The following is a 25,035-nucleotide window of genomic DNA, read 5'->3' on the forward strand; positions in this document are numbered from 1 at the left end:
TAAAACAGAATGATAATTGCAATGCTTCGTGTGGCCACACAAATCACGAAACGAGGGCGGTCATCTAAAAAGAGGTTCTGATTAGCTGCATTATAAGTGTGTATTCTAATTAGCTACAGTTGGAAACAAATATTTGTTAAGACCACAACGAAAGAAGTTTGTAAGTGAAGTAAGTAAACCTGTGCCACTATACGCCATGTAGCCGCTTGGGGGGAGAGGTATTATAGCTCCTACTCATTCTTGACCTAGTAAAGAAGTTGGTAGCTATGGAAATGGATCTAGAAACTGACAATGATATTTTAGTTAAGTTTCTGACATGTTTTCTCGAAACTATAAATTTATCAGTCGTGACGTAAGGATACTAAATATCCAAACTGCAGAATGAGGTAAATTATCCCCTTAATTATAGGCTACGTTGTTGTCACATTTGTTACTGTTTTGATGCGCATTGAAATTCTTTACATCTTAGATTCGTTTATGAGGAAACATAAGTAATATACTGCCTATAGTATTAGAACAATAAAATAAAATAAATTGTTCCGTACGTCGTTTAATGTCGATAATCTGTATCTGATTATAAATCTGCCCCAAGACGCCTTGAACTTTTATAATTAACACTTTTATAGTTCTTCCGTTAAACCTTATGTTATTTTCAGTGAGATTCGTAGTCATATGAAAGAGTGTCAACTTTTAAATGGATGGTTTTACAAAACATTATGGACAATTATTCGTTTTTAGGTGTCAAAGAACGGTATAGGATATTATAAATCGTCATAAAACAGCTTACTTGCATAAGATAATAAATTTTAAAAGAATCTTGTATGTCAGCTATTGAAGTAGTTTCGTTATGGCAGCATCATGGACGATGTATGCAAAACATTTGACTTCGATGTGTATACAGGAAGGAGGAGAACAAACGATGAAACGCACATGAAAATGTCTTATCGAAGGATTCTCTGCGTTTTCTCCTTTTCTTGTAACCTGTGGTCCGCGAATTTCTTTGTCGTGTGCGAAATCGTTCAAATACTTCCCTGAATTTTGACGAACTTTGTTGATGTTCGCTCTTATTTCGTCCAGTGATAAAATATTTTGTGTTGGATATTAGGCTTCTCCCCAAACCTCTTGTGAGAAGTTCAATGGTGTTATTGGCTGAGTGGTTGAAAATAGTATAATTATTTTTTATCAGTGTGCTGTTAAACTGCCTTTGTAGTAGCTTAGACTGTAGAGTATTGGATGATAGGATGACTAATAAATAGATTGGAAAGGATAAGGAAGGAAGTGGTTGAAGATATCTGTCTTCTGGGTTGTTGTGCTGTGTTGTATGGTCGATGTTTACCAACGATTTAGAGGTCATACTGGCTCCGTCATCAGGGCGATGAGTATGAAGATTTCTGTCTTCTGGGTTGTTGTTCTGTGTAGTCTGGTCGATGTTAACCAACGTTTCAGAGGTCATACTGCCTCCGTCATCAGAGTATGAAGATTTCTGTCTTCTGGGTTGTTGCGCTGTGTAGTCTGGTCGATGTTTACCAACGTTTCAGTGGTCATACTGGCTCCGTCATCAGGGCGATGAGTATGAAGATTTCCGTCTTTTGGGTTGTTGCGCTGTGTAGTCTGGTCGATATTAACCAACGTTTCAGAGGTCATACTGCCTCCGTCATCAGGGCGATGAGTATGAAGATTTCTGTCTTCGGGGTTGTTGCGCTGTGTAGTATGGTCGATGTTTACCAACGTTTCGGAGGTCATACTGCCTCCGTCATCAGGGCGATGAGTATGAAGATTTCTGTCTTCTGGGTTGTTGTGCTGTGTAGTATGGTCGATGTTTACCAACGTTTCAGAGGTCATACTGCCTCCGTCATCAGGGCGATGAGTATGAAGATTTCTGTCTTCTGGGTTGTTGTGCTGTGTAGTATGGTCGATGTTTACCAACGTTTCAGAGGTCATACTGCCTCCGTCATCAGGGCGATGAGTATGAAGATTTCTGTCTTCTGGGTTGTTGCGCTGTGTAGTCTGGTAGATGTTTACCAACGATTCAGAGGTCATAATGCCTCCGTCATCAGGGCGACACAGCGCAACAACCCAGAAAACAGAAATCTTCATACTCACCGCTGTGAAAACCTCAAAGCTTACAAGGAATTGGTTGTAACCTAATTTAAGATACTCTGACATTGTGCACAGTAATGTATATTGGGATATTTTAAAAGCGGCAAATTGCCTCACCAGCAGAGTAACTATAACTTTTTTCAAGAACGCCACTATAACACAAAGGCTGTACAGAGAAGACACAGCTTTATCGAGTTCTTTTACAGGGATGCAGGTGAGAAAAACCGGTTTTTACGTCATCAGTCTGTTGAAGCAGACACAAATAAAAATAATAATCCTATAGAAAAACTTTTTACAATTATACGTGCCTTTTTTCCCCTCCCCTCTGTTTATCGATGTGAGTTGCTGAACGTGAAAATCGTGTGAAATTGAAGTACAGGCTAGTCTTGTGACGACCTCGTCATACTTGTAAACTAGATTAATGAACATGCCTCGTTTTGAAATTAAGAATATAAATTAGTGTCTTGAAACAGGGCGCTGAGCGTGAGGTCAGACATACAAATTAAGCAACTGTAGTTACAAAACCTGAGGAAAACAGTCAGTTGGAAGACCTGGAAGTAAAAGGCAGAAAAATATTAAAAACTTTTCTATGTAGAATAGGGGTGTGCGTACTGGATTCAGCTGGCTCAGAATGGGTACTGGTAATACATTTTTGACTTCCGTAGTAGGTTATAAATTTTATGACCAGATAAACAAAGATCAGCTTCTCAGGAAGGCCTGTGCTGTATAGTTTTGTGTCTCTACATCTTGGTATTGTGGTTTACTGCCTTAACAGATGATACTTATAAATCGTGTAAGTTCCTCGTAATGTAAGATAATGTTTGCTCACTTTTTAATTTATATAAGAGTCAGATATATTCCTGAGATCTTTATTTTGAGTTTCTTGAATATTCTTCGTCATAGTAATTTCACACAGGGACATGGATTGCCTTGTTCAAACTATCAGTGTTTAAACTGTACAGTTGTGAGGCTTTGGGAACGACAAGACATGCAGTCTACCTCTGTACTGAAACTCTTAACGAACATGATTTTTTTATTTATAGCTAATAAAAGAATGAGGTAGGTGAGAACAAATGATGGCTGTGTGAGGTGTTGGGGAGGGGGTTCCCCCCCTTCCGTTTTGTTCTTACTACTGAGTCAGCATCACCTTTGAAATGAAACAGCCCCGTACCAAAGAGGGTATAATTTTCTTCTCAAGACACGCGGACCAATGTCAAACGGAAACTCCCAACACATGAATACCCAAAAGGGATAAATGAATAACTTTTAAATATTTTTTGTTCTATGTCCCGCTCAGCAAAGAAATTGTCACACGAAGTTCCTATCGTGATGTGAGGGGTTCAAGATGGGGACACTAGAAAGGGAGTTGCTTTGTTTTATGAATAAGAATTAAAAAAAAGTTCACATTGAAACTTAGCCCGTGGAACTCTACCTGAAATTTCATTATGAGAAGGTTGCAGGGCCTAAGGCTTGTTTGAGTAGCTAGGGCTGCCTTGAGTGGAACGGTTTATGTGCAGTATGCAAATGAACGATGATGATGCTGATCTCTGATGACTACGCTTTATTTTGTTTGTTAATGTTTTGTTTGGGTTACATTTATTTTTTGTGCATTTCTTTACAACGGTACAGATGGAAATTTTTACCAGCCTTTAGTTTTGAAAGTCAGTGCTGGATATGGGATAGCAAAGTGAATATCTGAGCGTTGTTCCCTTATTTGTATGGTTTGTTTGCACGAAATATGTGAAATTAAAGTACTGTGAGGTGGTTGTGGCGGTTTGTATTAGCGAATACATTCTACTGCAGTAATCGGAATTAGTTTAAATTTGATTTTAGGTAAATTTAGTTTAGTTTTGGCCGATTTACCCCCAAAGAGATGCCCATAGGGTGACGAAATGAAATCGTAACGATCCCATGTGAATTCGAACCTGATAATCTTCATATAAGGTTAATTAGTGGATAAAATTTATTAAATATTTATTTTGTATTATATTCCTTCGCTTGAGATTCTTTATAATAAATTACAGAATGAAGATATATTCAAAGAAACACTAATTTACAGTACCCAATGTTTTATTGATCGAGTGGTTACAGCTTGTAATTTTATTCAGCTTAAGTTTTAAAATATTATCATACAGTACATTCTTGCTTAAATTCAAAGAGTAGTTTCAAGTTTCCTATTCAAGTTGGCGCCACACACGTAACCAAACCGAACATTTCTGTCCATTTTAGGACCACCTTTATCATCAAAAACTTTCTAAAACCAGCGTTTCTATAAAGAAATTGCTGTAATTTTTAGAAGTTATACAAGCAATTCTTAGTGATAGACATACTATACTCGCTCTTTCCCTATTTTCTGATTCATGGCTTCGTCTTTTCTGGAATTTATTTCGACGGCAAGAAAAAGGACAGAGTTTGAGATCGGTTTCAAGCTACATCGCATTACGTCACGAAGGATAGTCCAGATCCTAGAATGGGCTTTCAACACACACCTGTCATGCATACATTCAACTCGAAATGAAATTGTTTGCTCTGGTGAAAAACTTTCTCTAGAACAGTAAATTTACAGTTCTGTGTTCAGTGTGAAATCTAGGCAAATTTGTGGTACTATTTTCTTTTCTTAAAAAATGAAAATCTTTTAAGCCAGTATCAAACAAAATTTTAAAGTGTACTAAATCTCCACGCGTCAAGTTTTGCAGATCAGCGACTGTACTAGAGCGAAGCTATTTAGACCCAGACCAATTTTCGTCACGGGTTGTGATTTGAAACTATTCTAACACGTAGTGCGGGAAATTAGAATGGAAATAATACTCCCTGGTAGTGGAGTTCCAGAATCCGACCCTTTTATTTTGAACCTATCACAGTCAAAAATTACAGTTTTGATGGCCATATCGCCCCCTCCCTCTGTTCTACCCATAATCCTCTCTCTCTCTCCTTCCAAGCCCACAGTTAGAAAGTGTCTGAAACCACGCGTGAATGCCTTACAATGAGCAGAATTGCTACAAAACAATAGATTCTTTTACGGAAGTTACATTGTTAATTGTTATAAGCGTGTTTACTTCAAGATGTGTATCACACGATCATTAATCTGATTTTATTCTTTCACGGTTTATTGTTATGTTCTAAGACAAAACTGTAACATATATATACTGATTATTACGCAGTGTCACTACGAAATACACAAAATGTCATTATAGAAATGTTATGATGGGCATTGCTTATGGGTTACTTGATGTAGGCCTATACGACGTTTCGAAAGCTGTTATCTCATTTTTAGGCATTTTTTTTTTGTTGTTGTTGAACCAACAGACAGACCGATAACACATGGCATATGCCGTATTCGATCTTCGCGATCGGTATTATTCGCGAAAGATAAACTGTCGGTATAATGACAGTCATACAAAGAATATAGTACGGAAAACTCCCGAAACGTCGCGTAACTGGTATGCTTCGGTCGGTGATAAACTTTATTAACCCATGTCGCAGATCAGTAGAAAATTAATGAATTTCCCTATAGAATTTTTGATAAAATAAATATCTTATTATAAAGTTCCTACTGAAAATTTCTTTTGCTCGAAAGACATTTCTTTAAATGAATTTTTCAGTCCAAAGATCATTATTTTTAAGAGAAATAATGTTTTTACGTAAGTATAGATTTTATTTAGGCTCAGGTCCACATAAATTTAGTTTTATCTAAAAGAATTTTTACAAAACTTGGTTCAGGAAATGTACACCAAATATTCTGTATTTCTGGTATTCTTTTGTATATTTTTCCTCCATTATTTCTTTCCATTTTTCTTTGTACTTTGTTTCTTAGAATCAAACCAATTTTAATGTTTCTCAACTAGGTTCTTTGTTCTATAGCTACTCTAAAGATATTCATTACACCTTAAGTATAAAAGATATTAATATCGTCATCATTCGTCTTTCATTTCGAAAGTTTTTATATTTCTCAGACGTGAATGAAAAGATGAATAACGTTTGAAATCCCTCTGACATTGCTTAACTCGCATTATTACATACATTAGCATTTCTTTCTCTCTTTTAGTACCTTTGTAAATCTTTTTATTCATTTAGCTCTATCTTAATGCCTTGTCCTTTACATGTTTCGGTTTAAGTCTGAAGAGATTCTTTGAGTACCAGAAGAAAAATGTTAGAGTGGAATATTTATGTTATGGAGTTAAGAATGTTTTTGCTCTTTGGCTCGCGAAAATTTGATTAAATGCCTTTTGGTTACGTTGTTACAGGAAAACGTATTTTAATATTTTAGTAGCAGAAATTGTCTCTCGTAAATAATATGATCCTGTAGCCTGCATGGAGATCGCTTCTGATGTCAGCCGCCTTGGAGCAAATAATTAAACTATTCTGTTATTTTACGTTTTTCAGCTACTGACGTTCTGGTCGTTACTATAAGTTGTTTTAAATGAAGAATCAACAGAAATGTGAAAGGCAATAGATTGTGGCCTATTAGTAGTAATTTTTCTGGAAATATAGGTTTGTATACAATGACTGCGGAAGAAGGATATTTTAACTGCTTGTTCCGTTAATTTATGGCGTTTTATCAGCTAGGTAGAATGTCCATTTAGACCCTGAAACACATCCATGACGATAACAACAAGGGAGGAGAATGTGAACTATAAAAAGGGTAAGGAGTGTAAGGAAAGGAGAAAATTTTGAGGAAGTTGACTAAGAAATAGTCCGATAAAACGATTAGAACAGGGGGAATAAACTATTGTACACTTTCAAACACTTGCATACATATTTTCCATAAAATCATTCCTCTAAAGAATTAATTCTGGTAATGTCATGTAGGACACCAAGATGGTTCAAATTTTCTTTATTTAGTGGCGACAAATGAGAAATGACAGCATGATAATGGTCAGTGCAAACATTTTTTGTTAGAAGCTGTGGTTATGGCCTATATAAGCCGATCGTTATTTGTCTGAGAATAATTAAAGACTACGAAAACAATTCGACCAGACTGCCATTCCTCATTTATATTCTAACTCAGTATTTCCCCAGTATGCCCCAGACAACTCACCTTCTCTGTTAATTGAGAATCCTCGAATAGCTACATAGAAACCTGGCGTATGGTTTAAGACTGGTTCTCACCCTTTTTTGCTGGAGTACTACTAATTATAATTTAACACACTAACTGTACCACTAACCAAATGCGCCTAAGGAAAACTTATTTATGTTAATATTATCTTTTGATTTTCTTACTTGGTTCGCGTACCACCAGTGGTACGCGTACCATAGATTCAAAAACGCTGGGTTAGGGTGTTATGGTTTCCTGGAATAACAGCGCACTAATATTATAAAAACAAAACTTACTGTGGTGTTGGAGCCCAATGGTCCAACGCCATCTAAACAAATGCTCTCCGTAAGAACACATCTTGAACCACTTCAGACCAGATTTGCTCTTAAAAACGTATACCGTTTTAGCGCATAATGCAATGGAATTTGTTTTATATCTCTTCCTCTGTCTTACTGTTTCCTCTTTTTTTGTTTCTCTCTTTTACCTGATTTATTTATCGTTCTTACTTTGTTTCATTCTCTAAAATTCTGTTTTTTTTATTTCTGTCTCGTTATTGTTTCCTCCTTTCTGTTTTTCTTTCTTCTCTTTCTGTCTCTTTTTCTTTCATACTCTGTTTTCTGTTTCCCTCAGACTTTATCTTTCTTTCTCTCTTGCACACTTTCTTATTTTTCTGTTTTCGTCTCGTACTTTGTTTTTCTCCGTCCACGTGTCTCTTTCTTACTCTGCTTCCTTGTTTATTTCTTAATCTTTCTCTCCCCCTTTCGCCCTAATATCAATTTTAAGAGTGAACCGCCTAATTGCTCGTTCTAGGTAAAAACTTCCAACACCTTTTACATTTGTCCATATTTTGCCCAAAAACCGAGTTCTTCTGTGGGACATAATGTAAATTTATTTTCCTTTTGTTTAAATAAGTAGATTTCTTTGTCTTATTTCGGTTCGGTAACAAATGTGGGGAAAATAATAATTTGTGAATAAGGTAGGACTTGCTAGGCAATATCCATATGCTAGTGATCAGCCCTTCTAATGTCATCTGTGATCACGTAACAACATATAAAATCCACAAACATATCTTTATTATAACCGGGATTTAAACCCACGATATTAATGTGATTCGGCTTATTATTCTAGAAAATATATTTAAATCACTGTAATTTTGTTGTTGGAAAGTTTTCTTTAGCGTAGTCCCGGGGTGAAAGGGATTTTAATATCCTGGACGCGAAGGTCGAGAGTTCAGATCTTGCTATGAGTGTTCGGTTTCTTCTAGTTTTATGATCTTGCGTTTTGCAGGACTTCACATATCCTGCAGTAATAATTCTCATATAGCAAGACAGAAAACAGATAGAGTGGAAAGTTATGTGCTTACAAAGTCCGTGTTATTGCCCATACAGTTTTTAACAGTGCACACGTACAGTCTGTATGCTTCATGGTGGCAACTGAAACGTGGACGAATTCATTATTGAAAGTTTAGGGGTGTTCGGTAATTTCCTCCTACGAGATAAGATAAGTGAGGATCGGCTCCCAACATGTTGTATTTAGGCTTGCTGTGTAAACTAATTTCTCTTCATCATTCCACCAATCACGTTCAGTCGATTTTCTGTCATTAAGTAACTGATTTTAGGGGCACAATCCTAAAAAAAATTGAATCGATAATTTGCCAATAGCACATGTGGTTTTGTTTCCTAGAATAACGACATCGATCAAGCCTTTAGTGAATGTAGATATTACAAAGATCAACGACTTTATGCTGTTTGAACAAATAATCCCAGCTTACTCTGAGAATCGTACGAAACCCATAAATAATGGTGGGCAGAAAACATAAAATGTAAAATATCCCCCTGTGGACATAAAACTTCACATAGTCTGGACCTCAGAATTAGATTGAGATGTCTTGGCCTCACGCCCTGTTTGCGTCTATTTTACGGGTACATTTATGTGTGCCCATGAGAAAATAATTGGTAGGCTGAAGAAACCCAACCCCTTTGCTCTAATTTGAACACTAGCCTTTCAACTTGAAGCCACTCGTATTGCTCGTTCTTCAGCAGTGTGCAATTTTAACTACCTCTAAAATGTTGTCTCAAAAGCATAAATTGTCATTTGGAACAGAGAGTGCCATGAGGTCTAATGATAACATTAATAAGCATTTATTACATGTAGAATATAATTCTGGACATGGACTTCAGATTACCTCACTCAGATACAGCGCGCTACATACGAGCACAAGGCATTTTCAGAAGCTGTGTTTTCTTGCTGTGGTACGCCTCTAGAGCGTTAACTGGTTGATGACAGAATCCACTCGCGAGCTTTCGTGTCGCCGGAATTTAACCTTCAGATTCCTCTCACATCCAGAGAATATTTAGCAATCTTGTTCTCTTCTGGAATAAGAATTTCGCCACTAAATTTTTTCTAAGATTCAGTAATGACCAGACCATCTCTTAACACAGCATCCATCCTTCTGCAGAATTTTCATAGCATTCATCTCTTTTTCTAAATATCTTGTCAGTCATTCCTAAATGTTTATTCGATAACTGTCAATATGGTCACCCCTGACTGTTTTCTAATTACTTTATTCTCTGCATGATTTCTTAATTAACAACCTGCGAGAATACTGAGGAATGTCACTTGTTCTGCTTCACATGTTTCTGATACCTTTCCTTTTCAGAGTCCACGTTTCTGATCCAAATACCAGCGTTTGTTTTGTTCTCTTTAAGTCTTAATTGAGATATACCAAGATATTCTTACAGCAGAATTTCTGCTAATTGTTCCATTTATGGGATGGGCCGCCCTGACCCCGACATTGTGGATTTGAATCCTTCTTAGACATGGCTGTATGACCTTGGTTTTCTGCGTTAAGCCTCCCTGTGTTTATCGAGACCTTGCTGAGGGAAGATTCCTCTTCCAAGACGTCCAATGGAATAACAAGAGGATTCTTCGTTTAGAATTAATTCCGTATTCGAACAGGCAATGACAGACTTTGAATATAATGTTTCAATTTAATCCATGCTCTTGATAAAAGCGAGAAACCAATTACAGCCAAGCACTAAAATAAACACATGATAAAATAAAGTTATTTATGACATTATTCAATTCAATTCAATTCATTTATTAAAGTGCTTGACAACAGCCAAAAAGGCCAATAACAGCCAAGCACTAACAACAATACAGACATTACAATACAAAAGCAAACAAACAAAGAACTGAAAACATAACTGTACAATATTGATTTATTGCAAAATAAGTCATAAGTAAAAAACTAAATGCTATAGATAAGTAAAATAATAATTATACTAAAAACAGTTTGATATTGGACAGAAAACATACACAATAAAATGTTATACTAAGTAAACAATAAAAACAATGATTATTGTTTAAAAAGCTGACTGACATCAGTAAGCAAAATACGATCTTTGTTAAAGATGTCGATGCTCCTGCAGACTGCATTGGCACCAGAAACGCATCTGGCAGAAGGACTGGCCTTGAAATTACGTTGTACAGTAAAGGTAGAGTAGTCTCTGATGGACCTAGTGGGTATAATTAATATAATAATTAATATAATAATAATATAATATGTAAAGTGACTTGCAAATTGCTGGACAGGCGATGTTTAATTCCTGGCGGGATAAGGAGGATTAGTTTATTCACCGTCACGTTTAACAGGCTCTGGAGTCGACCAAGCCTCCTATCGATACAGAATGTTATTTTCCCTGAGCGTAAAGTGGGTTTTGAATGGTTTTTGTACCTGATTCATATTCTCCATTCTGAATTAGACCGTCAGTGGGGTGTAGTGAGATATTTAATGTGTCGGTACCTTAAAATAGACCACGACTTCTTAATTCTATATCCATCAATTCATCATTCACAAACGTTCTTCACATAATATCACGACTGAGTGGTTAAATCTTCTGCCCTTGGTTTAAATCTCCACCAAGAGGATGGGTATTCTGACTGAGGTGTTTCATGGATAATAAATTAGGCCACGATCTCTTTCTTATTTCTATGTTGTTCCCAGTTCATTATTTATCTTCCTATCATTCGATGTTATATAATCTGAGCTTCTGATAGCATCGTTAAAAGCCATACTGGCGTCCTTACATCTGACGCTATGTAGCATGTGCAGCTAAGAAATTGTTTTTAGTGCCACGGTGGTCTAGCGGTTAGAACGCTGGCCTTATAATCCTGGGGTCTCGGGTTCGATTCCCGGCGGTGCCCGAATTTATAACTTGTGTTGGGCAAGGCCGTGGTCTAGGCAACACGGAGTTTTCCTCCGGGGGCTTCCCCGGTTTCTCCGTGGCATCCCAACAATTACTCCATTCACACACAGAAGAAGGCAATGGCAAACCACTTCTGGATCATCTGCCAAGAACGTATATGAACAGGTCCCAGTTCGAGAAAAGGATGGAAGGATCCTGTTCATATGGACCTGTCCTCAGACAGAACACTAAATAAAATAAGTTGTGTAATAAAATTTATAATGATACCTCATCTGTTGCAGAGGTGAAATTTTACCTGTTGCGTTAGCCACAAGACCATTTTTACATTTAAGTTGTGTGGACGTCAACTTCTTGCCTTTATATGGCATCGAACTCAGTGGCGTCGGTGTTAATGGCGGGCAGTGGCCTCTTACACTAAGCTCCTTATCAGACCAGCTGCATGTGACTGGCCGATAAGAATGAAGTCCTGTGTGCGAGGAGCAAATAGTGCCATGGCTGGAGGATGTTCAAGGTCATGGTGGTTTTCTCTTCGCGTTGTAAAGCCTCAATACACGTGGTCTATAGCTGGAGATGAAATTATCATCTCAGGCCCAAAAATGTCAGACGGGGTTTCTTAATCGGTCATGACACTTTGGTAGTAAGGGTGATCGTGTATCGTTTGACGTTGTACAGTCTGAGCTGGTGAATAAACCGTTAAATACACGTGAGACATAGGTAACCATGGAAACACACACGAGCAGAAGAAAGATTCCTTGAATGAAAACAGCACAAAACGAATCTTAAAACATGACTCAACACTGAAGTCACTATTTATACGCCCCTGAACAAATATACAAAACTGACCTATCGTAACGCTTCCTGAAAGCTGAAATATTTTTTAATCTTACTTCCGTGTTGATTTTCTGGGTGATTAACCTTATTTTTATTACTTAAAGTGGCATTTGAAATGGGGCCGTCAGTGCTATATTCGCCTTCAACAGACCTACTAACGGTCGTTAATAATAGCTGGCAAACAAGTCTTAGAAGTTGATGCGAATTACCTCAATTCCCACTGTGTGTTCTTTCTGAGTTTGTCGCATGAATGTTGACAGCTTAGTGTTTTATAATTATAATAACAATAACAATAATATAATTTAGAAGACTTCCACAAAAAAATCTTCATGCTTGCCGCCATGATACCATAAAAGATCACTCAAATACGATACTAGGAAAGACGACAATTCTGGAAGCAGTGTCTGTCATGACAAACATTTTAACACATCACTTTAGTAAATTCAAATGAATTGCCAGATGCTATTATCTAATGAACCTCAGATGCAAAGTTGACCTTCGCTTATAGACAGATACACTTTAACATTTTGTCTTGCTGATGATGATGATAATTCTATATGAAAACTGGAGTTGATGCAGTGTCATATTAATTGGTGTTCAAATATTCTCTGTTTTGTTTTTATTTATTAGGCATATTTATCGTGTATCAGCCTCAGAAGCATCCTCATTCTTTTCGACCAGTCGTGTATCTCTCATTTAGCTAAAAAATAATTTATTCTATATTATTAACCGTAAATAAGTCTTGTGTCAATATTATCCTTTTGTCCAACCGCGTATTGCCATCAAGTTTTGAGAAATTTAGCTAAGAAACCAATTAATTTGACTGTCTTCTGGGATGTTGTGTCATGTAGTCTAGTAACAGTCATCTTCATACTCGCTCCCGTGAGAACATGAAAACTTACCCACCAACAAATTAGATATAATTTCATGGTTTTGTGTTTGTTATCGAAATGTTTTACTTTCACAGCTAGGGTCGAGAAATTTTATACTTTTATGGAACGCGAAAGTTTGTTGCAGTCTTAAAAAAAATCTCACACTATCTGCAGAGTCCACGTTTCGAAGATTTATTTTAATATTATCCTCCTATCTAAGCAGAAGTTTTATGGCCTCCTCATTAAAGTTTTCTCCTTCTTCTTGTTTGTTATCTGTGTTACAAACTTCAAAACTGTGGATAAACCATAATCACTATTGTAATTTCTGCAGTGAAATCTAATCGTACGTTGCCGTAGACCTGCTAACCAAGGTTAGCCATACGGGTACTGATAATTCTGTGGCCTTTGAGAATGCACACTTTATTGTAACTAAGTAATATTAGCCAGTTCCCCTTATTTATTTAATATAAAATAAGAAACATGCAATTGGAGAAATGCAGGCTGCGACCATGTCAGTGTGTGATATGCAGCTGGAATTAGTTGAAGGCGGGAGGTAGGCGATTATCAGTTGCGTTATTTTTTCCTACGCGATATATGTCGCACATACTGGTACGCAGGGTTATTGAACTCGAGTGCATAGCTGTCTGATCACATATAAGAAGGACAAACATTGCATGACAGCTTATGTGAGAGAGCGCTAAAAGACCAAACAAGACCTATCCCAACAGATAGTCTGTGAAGCCAGTCCTGCATCTTGTTAACTGAAAAGAGTTGAACCAGAAGCATGAACAAGGAGAAAAAAAAAAGTAATGCGACTATAAAAAAAGCAAAGACGTTTGTCACGTGATATACGCAACTTATCCCTTCCACCCTCTTCAACGCCCCTCAAACTAACGCTGTCTGTCTCTTTCCCACTTCTCCCGCCTCACATTCAAAAGGGTTAAGGAACATTACAAGGTCATTGCATGTTTGAAAGTTGTTCAGAAAAGATTGTGACACTTTGGCCTCCTGTCTTCTTTGCATTTCTTCGCACTTTTCTGGGCAGCGTTGAGGTGCACATGTGCTGAAAAGACTTTCGACGACAATAGCGACGTATCTAGTGAATTCAGTGCCATAAAGGGAAATTTAAGCCAGCCGGATAAGCGTTAAGAGAAGGAAATTTAATTTCTGCATTGCTGGGTAAGTGGACTTTTCTCAAACACAGTTCTTATTAATGTTCGTGTTTATTTCTGTTTTTTACTCTCCTCTTTATTAACAAAGTGGTGAAAAATTGGAGCGTACGTGTTAATACGAACAATGAAATCACAGCGTATTGTTGTCAAGAAACTCAGAAGACAATTAGTATCTCTTTATTGTTGTGAGAGTTAACACATTTTGTTTCCATTACCTGAGATATGAGTTTCATAATTGTATTTTTCTTCTTTAAGAACGTATGATCGCCGGTGTGTGTCTGTTTTGTGCTTGGGAGGTGTTGATATTGAAGTGGTTTTTCCTCAGTCGTTCCAGGCTAGTGATGAAAGAATATGCTATATTAAAATCGGCCACAACCATTTCCAAAACCTTTCTAATTCATTATTCGCTATCTTATGGCATTTATTCGTTGTATGACCTATGCAGTTTAGGGAAGACTTGTTAAATAAAATAAATGAATAAGAATATCTTCACGAAGTTTGACCGGTGTGTAATATTTTCGGTTGAAGTTCCATATCGTTTTGTTACTGCTCTAGGAAGAATGTAGAATGAATCGATAGCGGTGTCAGCGTCGATAGTCGAACCCTGGGTGTTTGAATACGAACGCTAGACATTATTTCGTGTTGTTTCTTGTAAGACAGCATCTAGAGACATTGCCTCAAAATTTATAATAGTGTGAATTGTTCTTACATTCAGTACTTGGTCGCGTGTAATTATGAATCGTGTTTTAAAACAGGCTGTGTGCGACGTGTTATCTGCGCAGTATCATTTACACCGAGTTCTATTTTTGTACTGTGAACACATTATCATCTTGAGGCAGGTTAGGATTCGGGCACAGGTCTTTGTTTTCGAAACGTTTTTACCGTGTGTAGTACGTGGAAGCAACATTTTTAGTGGCCTGCATAACAGTCTGGCTACTGACCTGCCTCAACTACGCTTAACTTGAGATAGACACGACACGGAAACTATCTGTCCTAAAAACATTGGATTTAAACAACTGTTTAAGCATACTTCTTGAGAAATGTTAATCGAAAGAAGCCAAACATGTTAAAATGGTGTATATTCCAGAATGCAAAATAGAAAGTGCTTTAAAGACGTGAAACTCTTTCTAACGAGGAATACTGGTCGGAGAACTGAATCTTTGATGATCTGTCTTATAACATTATGAATTCCGATCACATATTAAGATTGGCGCAGCCTGTTGGACATTAAAATTCTTTTACAGATTGTATATTTATTTTATATTAGTGTTGATAAGTATTTTTTAACTCTTTAAAGCCCAGTGGGAACTATATGTACCACCTGATTAGACAATAATTAATTATTAATTCTCTCTTTGTCTGTTTTGTATGATTCCAAAAATAAACAATTATTTTTCTAAACAGCATTAACCAGCTGATCTTTGTAATAGTGAAGTGCTGTGTTTTCTTTGCGGTATGGACTGAATTCTTATGTTTTTTTCCGAGCGTTGGCTTCAAAGGATTAACGTAATAAAGGAAGACACTGTCTACTTAATAGTAGTTTATCGTCTTGTCCATATTGAAAAAACTAAATTCAACACGTTGGTAACAAAATATTTACCTGTGTTTTTTGTGGTATTGTACACCGAGAATAGCGTTCATTAACGGTATGTGAGAATACATTGCTGACGTAAATACTTGGACCTATGAGTGTCAGGAATAACAAGGAATTTGAATTATGTGTTTCTTTTATTTGTCCAGTATTGTTACGGTGATTTATAAAATAATGACCATGAAACAGCTGATTGTGGAGGACAAATTATCACCACAGTTTTGCTTGACAGGAGTCCAGTTGGATAACCTATGTGGTATATAAATTTTAAAAAAATTAATGTTAATATTTTTTCGATATATTTGTTTTCAGGTATCTGTTTTTTCATAATAAAAATGTTTGATCGATTTGCTGGATATCACAATGCTCGTTTTTATGTAATGGCGACTCGTTTGTCCGTACACATTTTGCGTCTACTAGAATGTAAAGATAACCAAGAACGATAAATAGAGGAAGATTTTAAAGGAAGCGAATGAGACTTGATTTAAATTATAATCCTGGAATTGGCTAAAGAGGAACCAACAAAACTTCAGCCAATTTCAGACTGAAATTTTCCATTGTTCTTCGGAGCCTTTTAATGTCATTTCTCGGTCATCTTCCTGAGAAATGCTTCGATCCCCCCCCCCCCCCCAATCTTTCTAGCTAGCCGAGCGTAATGAACCTCTCATTTCATTCGATACTAACTTACCTATGTTACTAATATGTCTACGCTAATGGGGTCTATTCCAGACGAAGGATTACGTGGTTTTCCTTCGCCAACATGTCCTGACTGATTATAGAATCCTTCCAGCCTCATCTCCGCTGTATTCATGAGTCTTCTGTCCACTTTTTGCCCCAAGATGTGAAATTCACCTCCATATAGTATCGATGTCTCGATACGTGGATATTTACCTCGACGCCATTTAGACATATTTATTACTAAACTGTACTGCCAACCATCACGTTGTCTGGGTCATGAACACTGGACCTTTGAAGTTGAGATACGCAGGTTGAATGGAAATAAATGAAAACATCACTTTCCAATTTGCATAGTCTGCCAAGATCAGTATCAGTCAGAGATCGGTTATGTCCTGTATATAAAACAATCTCCCTCTTCAGTGACACTTGAGAGTCATTTGTTAGTATGACAGAACTACGCAAATATTCAGCCTGCTCATGCGCAGTAGTTTGCAAGAAACCATTGTATTTCAAGCATATATTGAAGCCTATGGAAATGTGAAACGTGAAGATAATCTATCGCCATTATGCAGTGTGTGAATCCTTTTGGCACTTTTGACATGTTACCTGGGTAAAGGGGCAAATGTATCGTTACATTAATTAATTTAAAGTAACAATAATTGTTAAAAAGAGTGAATGAATTACGTCAGTGTAAAGTAACTAAATGGAGCAGAGTCCTTACGAAAATTGACAGTACGCTTAGCTTGTCAAGAAATACCCAGCCTTTCATGGATCCGGAACTTTCATTACCGCCACCGGTCCCTGTCCTGAGCCAGATGAATCCAATTTATACCCCAACCCTGTTTCCCTAAGATCCATGCAAAGGTGTGAACATGATTTGATTCGGTAGAATCCAGTGGCTGTATTTTTAAGAAAGTGATAAATGTGTGAGTTTTATAACGACAGGAAATTTGCTGAATATAAAATCGGCTGTCAGATAAAATGTTGGCATAATTTAACAGCTTAAACTTTAGCAATGAATAATACAGCATCCTGTATTGTAACATCTTGGGACAGATGAGGCATATAGAAACTTGTATTGAGACCTAACAGTGGCGTGCGAATCACACTTTGATGTCTGGTGTTTTAAAATTACTAGCTGCGAAGTGTGTACGCCATCAGGCATTTTGTTCTTAAGCAAAAGTGCTTTGTTCACAACTCGTAAATGTAACGCGTGAAGCCAGCGAAGTTATTATGTAAATCATACATGAAGGAAATTGCATAACAAGTGACTTCGTGATTATAGACTAGCTTCTATTTGAAATGATATCGAAGAAAATACGAACTGGATAGAAAGATGAGAGATAGAGACTAGAAACAAAGAACAAGAAAGGGATACCTTAAGTCACCTGTGCCTTGTTTCAGTCGCCATTTTACGGCGAACTGATATCATCTGAGTGTGAAAAGTAAGTGCTAATTGAAAGAATGGTGATAATAAGGAAAGTGTTGCAGATGACGACAGAAGTAGCGATGAATTAGCTTTATTTAACATTATAAATGCATTTTTTCTAGACGCGTCTGAGCGGGCTACGAGAGGTCAAACTGTCCAGTTTGTTCCAGACATGCCTAAGGGATATGAGAGGGCTGATGTATATTAGATTCTCAGTGTAACAGCGGCACATATTACAGTTGTCCGTAACGTTTCTTAATGTTCTTCAGGGTTCTGTTGTCAATGTTACCTAGTTTTCTCACTCGTTCCCATAAAAAAGAAGCTGGACCACCATACGCCATGTAGGCGCTGGGGGGAGGTGGAGGTATAGCTCCTACACATTCTTAACCTGGACACTAGATCGGGGTGAGTGGTCAGCCTCACGCCTCGGCCACGCTTTACCTACAGGAAAGGACGCGACTCGACCATGTTATTGTTAATCACGTTTTAACAAACCAGTTAGCTATTTGCTTCATCAGACCGGTTTGGCACCTAATATTAAATTGTAGGATTGTCGCTTCAGTTGCTGTGGGGTCTTTGTGGCACTTTGTTGTTTGCCTGCTTTGATGCATTTCTGTTTCTGTTACAGAAATATAAAAATTCTTATTAATGACTCTAAGTGACAACACGCTCCCTTTTACGTGTACTACTACCATCAGGCGTCATATGACGGTACTACTAATATAGGTGACTGAAAACTTTGAAGTTACGTAGTTCGTAACATGGGAACTCCATATCACTTTTTTGTTTTGATTTACCATCAATATTTGGCGAAGAGTTCGAATTTTTAATCTTCTAATCTTTCAGAATACATATAATTTAGCTTAAATATGATCAGTTATTTCTAAGTAAAAACCCATTTGATTTAAGGTGCGCACAGCAGCTCAGTACAGACACGAAATACCATGTTTTATGGGTTTCTTGAACCCTTCTACGTATATTTGTGTGGTGCCTTAAAATAGACTGCGAACATTACGCAAACCCCCCCCCCCCCCCCCCCCCCCCGGCGGCATTGGACGGTGTGTAACCTGCGCAGATGGTAAACCGTTATTAAATAAAACATCTTTATTTATTTATTTATCGTCGTACAAACAGAACGTTTCTCTTATCAGTACCAGGCGTAGGTCTTACACTTTTGTGCTGAAGAATAAATGCAGCGGTAGGAGGTTGGTAGAGGTGATGCTGGGATGGAGAAATATATGTAGTAGACAATAACAAGAGGGGAATGGTTAAAAAAAAGGAGTATTAGAAGATTGTCTGAAGGTCAGACAGAGAGAGTGTGAGATGGGGGGAATGTAAATGTGAAGATACATGGACGCATATGTGAGATACGAAGCAGAAACCAACATAAATGAGGAAAATGCAACACAGCAGCAGACAATCCTGGTTCGCGGATCGTGGTTTTGCTTAGTCGCGAGAAAAGTTTTTGTTACAATGTTTGCGCGTCCCAACTAGGTCCATCACTTTTTAGCGCAGGCGCGCGGAGGAATACACAACTGCCATTGTCTGCCCGACTATCGAGATAAATCGAACGTACTTTCACTCTGATAACTTTCAGCCAGTAATCCCGACGTCATTCTAGTAAATACAAAATGTTATTTGTTTCATGTTTATTAATAATTGATTATATATATATATATACTAAGTATCATATTTCGTGTGTTTCTGGTTATCCTAACCCAACTTTTCCCATCGGCTCTGAAGTTTTCAAGTATGTAGCCCCCGCCAAAGGCGAAGTTGTGCTGTGTGCGATAGACGACACTTAAGTTACATTATGCTTATCATAATTTATTATATTATTTATTTCAGTAGGAAAAAAAAAGTAGCATAACTACCAAAAGGTGTCCCTGGTTTCCTCCCGTCAAACTTCCTATTTTGAAAAATAGATCAAATTAATATAATCTAATCTAACCGAACATAACCTGTCCTTATTTAATATATAATAACATATAATCTAACCTAAACTCATCTGACAAGAATTGACCTGAAATGACTTGACAATAGCAGAACACACACTGGACCTCACCCAACACAACCCAACCTTCCATGACGACGCCGAACGTCCTGACGCCCATAGTCTCGCCTCAAATCTTAGCAACTCTCGTGGACGCCCAGTTACGCTATAGGGTCCCAACAGCAAGTAGAGCGACACCCATGGGCCCGACGCAAAGCGCCGCGGGGAATATTGGATCGACGTCAGGCGACGTGACGTCCATTGTTCCGACGCAAAGCACCGTGATTCGCGACGCAAAGTGTGGCTACGCCCGTATTACCGACGAAAGTGTAGAGATCTGTATCTGGTCAGACCATGAGGAATATGCCCATTGCCGATTTAGGCTCTGACGATGGAGAACGTATGTTCCTCTTAAATGTTGGTTCTACGTAGGAGTTTTCAGTGCCTTACAAACCACAAGGTCATCGTCTTCATCATCATCCGGAATATCGTATGCCTGAAAATTGTTTTCTCTCTGTTCCGGCTTCTCGTCTGTTTCTTGGCTGCCCTGTATTTTATTCAGTTGCATGTCGTTTTAAGTCCAATTAACCGTCCACTTTTTGTAAGTGTTACAGCCGTTTGTCTCTATAATTTCTTTCCTTACCACAACACCACTCAGTTACATTTTCTGTTATAAATACACAAAATAAAGAGAAGTGTTTTGTTTATAGAAAGGCTAAATCATTTGTGTGTTATTTTTCTGGTAAAACTTTACAAATTTATCAGTTATTTTGATTTATGGATTATCATGAAATTGACACTCATTGAAATAGATACAGCATTCGAGAGTCATCTTGTGGTGGATATTTGAAGTAAATGTGACAAGCAATCATGACGTCATGACCTATGAACTCGTGGTAAGCTTCGAGGAGAGTAGGAGAGGATAATCGACTGTAGGGTTTTGCGTGCAGTGGTCAAAGGAATTTGCATAACATTCCACGGACAAAGAACTGTAGCATACACATTTTCTTCATTCAACAAACCATAACTGTTTCACAATTACACGTACAGTAGGCCTAAGACAATGGTGTTATCAACGAAAATAGTTTTATTTAAACAACGCAAATACGTTCATGAATTTCACAAGTAATATGTTTTCAACAACGTATCTGTGAACGTTCTCCGTCTGTAACAATGCATGTCTAATAATACCATCCCGACAAAATTTTGGTGTTATAATGTGGCATTTGGAGTTTCTTCAAAAGTGTATCGACCATTTATAACTTTCTTCGAAACTGATGATAAAATTATTAACCCTTTTAATGTCGTATTATTTTATTAAAGAGATGTTTTCATTCTTGTCCTATTGCACTGATTTTGTTTGTGTAGTGAACTTCAACTGTTTATTTTGACTGATCTTTTCAAACACTTTAAATTTAGTTTTTAGGGGACGGCTGTTCTAAGTATGATATCTGGAGCGTAGTTTGGTGAAAGCTTAGTGTTTATATTCGACTAAGTGCACAGATTATTTGTGATTTTTATCACAATTAGTAAATTGTATATTGAAGGAAGTACTAATTAATTTACTATGTGTTGATAGTATCAGTCCCTTGATAAAATATTTTAGTTATATGTAGTGTCTTTGAGAAACTTTCTATAAATTATAAACGTGACGTCTCTGTTCACGTATCTGAAACCGATTAAAGAATAAGGATTATCAATTTTAAACAATGAACGCAGAATTATAATTTTTTTCTCGTTATATTTTATTTTCCCAAGTGTTTTGAATTCCATATTGCACGAACGTAAAGGAAGGTAAGGGAAGATTCAGAAATAATTACGAGAAGAAAAGGAAGATCTGCGATAAATATGTGTGGAAGGAGATTAGAAGAAAAGAAGCGAAAATCGAAAAGAGTGAATAGAACAAAACAGAATAGTGTAATAATGTTTATATATTCTCGGCATTTATGTTATTTCGGAAATATGATTTCATGCTTGGCTCTGAAGGCCTTAGAAATTCTTTACAATTGAAGGAAAAAAAGGTAGAGAGCCAAAACGGAGCATATTAATTTTGACCACGCAGTATGGAACGAGATTTTGTTCTTTTAAAGTTGTGTTTCAGTATTCAAGTGACTTTACTCGAGATAACCTCTTAGTTTATTTTTTTTTCTATATTCATTGACTTTATAGGCGGTTTTCGTGAACTTCGTTCTCCGACTTTTATGCTTAGACAGCGACATTATGGATTGAACACAGAGAATTCTTTGCTTTTAAAAATGGCGCTATGAAGTCATGCATTCTCTTTAGTGATGGCGTCTGAAGCTCGGCATTTTTTGAAAAATCTCGAGAACAGCCTTTGAGCTGTTATCGCAATGGAAGACACTCGTCTGTTGTCTGCAACATAGAAACATGTCAACACGTAGAGTAGGCAAGGAACTAAATTCATTTAAGGAAAGGGACGAAAACCATTTTTACATATATCTATTGTTAGTTTTAAATACAAAGAGGTCAGTTCATAATCCTTGCGTATGAAGATGACAACTTTCCTTTTATCCGTATTTATCTGAATATTGTATATTTAATGAGTATTTGAGCCAGATAAAGCTTTCGGTCCAACATGGTGACCGTGTGGTCTATAGAATGGGTTCGAACACCTCTCCATGAAAGCAAGTGTTGGCTGGTGATCACTTACTGTTAAGGGATTTTGATCCTTATGGGATACCATTTATGACTGTATGTTTATTACTTGAAATTTCCGATCAATATAAACGGGCAGAGTACCGTGTAAAGATGTAGAAAGTTCAGTCAACCTTTTTTTGCACTTCAAGGTAAGGCCTCTGGCTGTTTTCCAACTTGAAACTATTTTGGATCTGGTAGCTTTTTTCGTCTTCTAATGCTGAAAAAGAAGTCATGTATCTATAGCGATCTTAGTGAGGGTCATTCCTTCTACATGGTCAGTCAATATATCCTGTGGTAATTTATCTTGTCCGTTATTGTACAATGTGTAATTCCAGTTCCGCCTTTGTAGATGTACCAGTTGTTTATGAAAAAGACAAGCAGTTGAAGAGAGTAGTTCCAAAACTGTCTTAGCCAACTTTTCTCATTTTCCATCTAAGTCAAGTTCATGTTAATGTACTGAATTCACCTTAAAAATCAGTACATATTTTAAATTTTATTGAAACGATTCAGTGAGTTTTGAAACTACAATCTTCAACTGTAAAATAACGAATCTGAAAAATGGTAATTTTATAACAGCATATTTCATGTCAAAAATTAGTATGTCCACATTTGTTAACCTAAATACATTAATTTTCCATGTTACCATTAATTTTTTTTAATTGTCTGTTTTTGCATTCATGAACCAAAATTATTTTCCGTTGCTCTACTGATGGAGGTAGGAAGTATCTCTGAAACGTCGGTAAATATCTGCTATATTGCACAGCGCTACAATCGAGAAGGCAGCCATCTTTATACTCGCAGCTGTAAGAACATGAAATTCTACTTATTCGTTAAAGTAGCTTGTGTCTTCATTTGAGACTGCACACTTTACTGGCGTTGTTAAATTTGCTGAATCTTTGCGCAGAAATTTGAAAATAAGTTTCAGCTTCTTAACCTATGTCACTTTTACACTGATAATTGTAAGGCTTTCTTATGAGTAGTGTGACGTAGATAGTGTACAGTATTTATGAGAGTCCGTTATCGATGCTCTGTGAGCATTTTTATCCGGAGTGAAGGAAACGGGAATTTTGTCTCTTAAAAATGCAGCCGAGAATGATGTATGAGGCAGTACGTTGCCTGCTAGTCTCCGGTTTGTTTGCTACATTTGTGAACTATTCATCAACTTGAGCCTTTAAAAGTGTTGTGTTCGTGGATTCGTTTACTTTGAAGTGCAATTCTTATTAGTGTTTTCATGAATTATCATTAAAAATGTAACTGCAGAATGTCGAAACACTTTGTTGTATCGGACACATATATAATAATTTAGATTTATATAACTTATGTAACTTTTAGCTTTAATAGCATATTAGTATGTGGAATCTTTATTACGCTACATCGCAAATGGTTGAAATAACCTAACTATGAACATTAAAAACAAATGTTTAGAGTAGTAAGAAATGACTTAGCATTTGCTTACGTCTATCTATTCGTCATATTATTTTAGCGTGGAAAGTATAAAATATTGCACCAATTTCTGATTATGTTTAATTTGAATGTAAAGGAATTCTACGCCATAAATTCCGTTTACTTTCATTTAATTAAAGAATTAAATATGAACTTTCTATTTCGATATACCGAAAGAGCCTAGAATTTAAAAATTATGAATATTTGAAATGGAATGTGATTATTCGTGGTCTTCGTTTAATTCTTACGCATTTTAGTTTCGTAGTAAAATTGTACTTATTTAAGAGATTTAAATTATTTTGCTTGTATTGCATTTACAGTTTCATCTTAAATTAATTCAGAAAGTGTAGATCGCATATTGCATTTGGGCTTCGTACAGAAGTTTACTTCGTCATCTTCCTGAGTTTATTCCTTCCAGTTGAGTTACCAAGTCAGTCGCTAATCAAAAGTGATTAAATCCGATAATTACATACCTTAAAAAATTGTGCTTTTAATTTGGCCTGTCCGTTTATCTAGAATTTGAAATATTCTATTATTTTACAAATTTTAAATTAAATCATTTTAAAACTGTTACAGATTTCATGCATTTATTTATATACATATAAGCTTATTTCTGCACATTTCCGCGATAGTGTCTTCAGATTATATTCAACAATTAATTTATAGTCCTAAAAATTTCTTATTGCAGTCTATTACTTAAACTATAATTTGTTTCTAATTCCCTTAAATTTCTTTAAACAAGAACATACAAAATGTTAAGTTATATCTGTGTTTTATGCTACTAGTATTTGAAAAGAAATTTTTCCGTGATATATTTCAATAAACCATTTTGCGTATGCATATGTGTTCTTGATAAAATATATAAGTAACATTTTTGTCGTTGAAAAGCCGCGAACAGTTAAGAGCATTTAATTCTTCAGAGATGAAGCGACATGTTTCCTTTACTGATCTCCTCAGACACTAAAACAAGATTCAAACAACAAAGAATTTTATCACTTCGAAGTAAACTTACATATTACTAAAAC

General features: G+C 36.6%; 1 protein-coding gene across 16 annotated transcripts in view; it reads left to right on the forward strand.

Moving 5' to 3' along the window:
- Window positions 1–25,035, forward strand: part of dati (zinc finger protein datilografo) — a 592,807-nt gene that overhangs the window by 459,652 nt on the left and 108,120 nt on the right. The window contains exon 1 of one of the 16 annotated variants that reach the window (XM_087349122.1): window positions 13,634–14,225. The exons of 13 other annotated variants lie outside the window; for them this stretch is intronic. The gene's annotated coding sequence lies outside the window, so the exon portion shown is untranslated. Of the gene's footprint in view, window positions 1–13,633; window positions 14,226–23,692; window positions 23,818–25,035 lie in introns of those variants that run through there. 2 more of the 16 variants (XM_087349119.1, XM_087349118.1) reach the window with 2 other exon arrangements.

The sequence above is a fragment of the Zootermopsis nevadensis genome, unplaced genomic scaffold (assembly GCF_977971745.1).
Source record: "Zootermopsis nevadensis isolate Lab colony 2312 unplaced genomic scaffold, Znev_1.0 Znev_ptg000015l, whole genome shotgun sequence".
Classification (NCBI taxonomy): Eukaryota; Metazoa; Arthropoda; class Insecta; order Blattodea; family Termopsidae; genus Zootermopsis; species Zootermopsis nevadensis.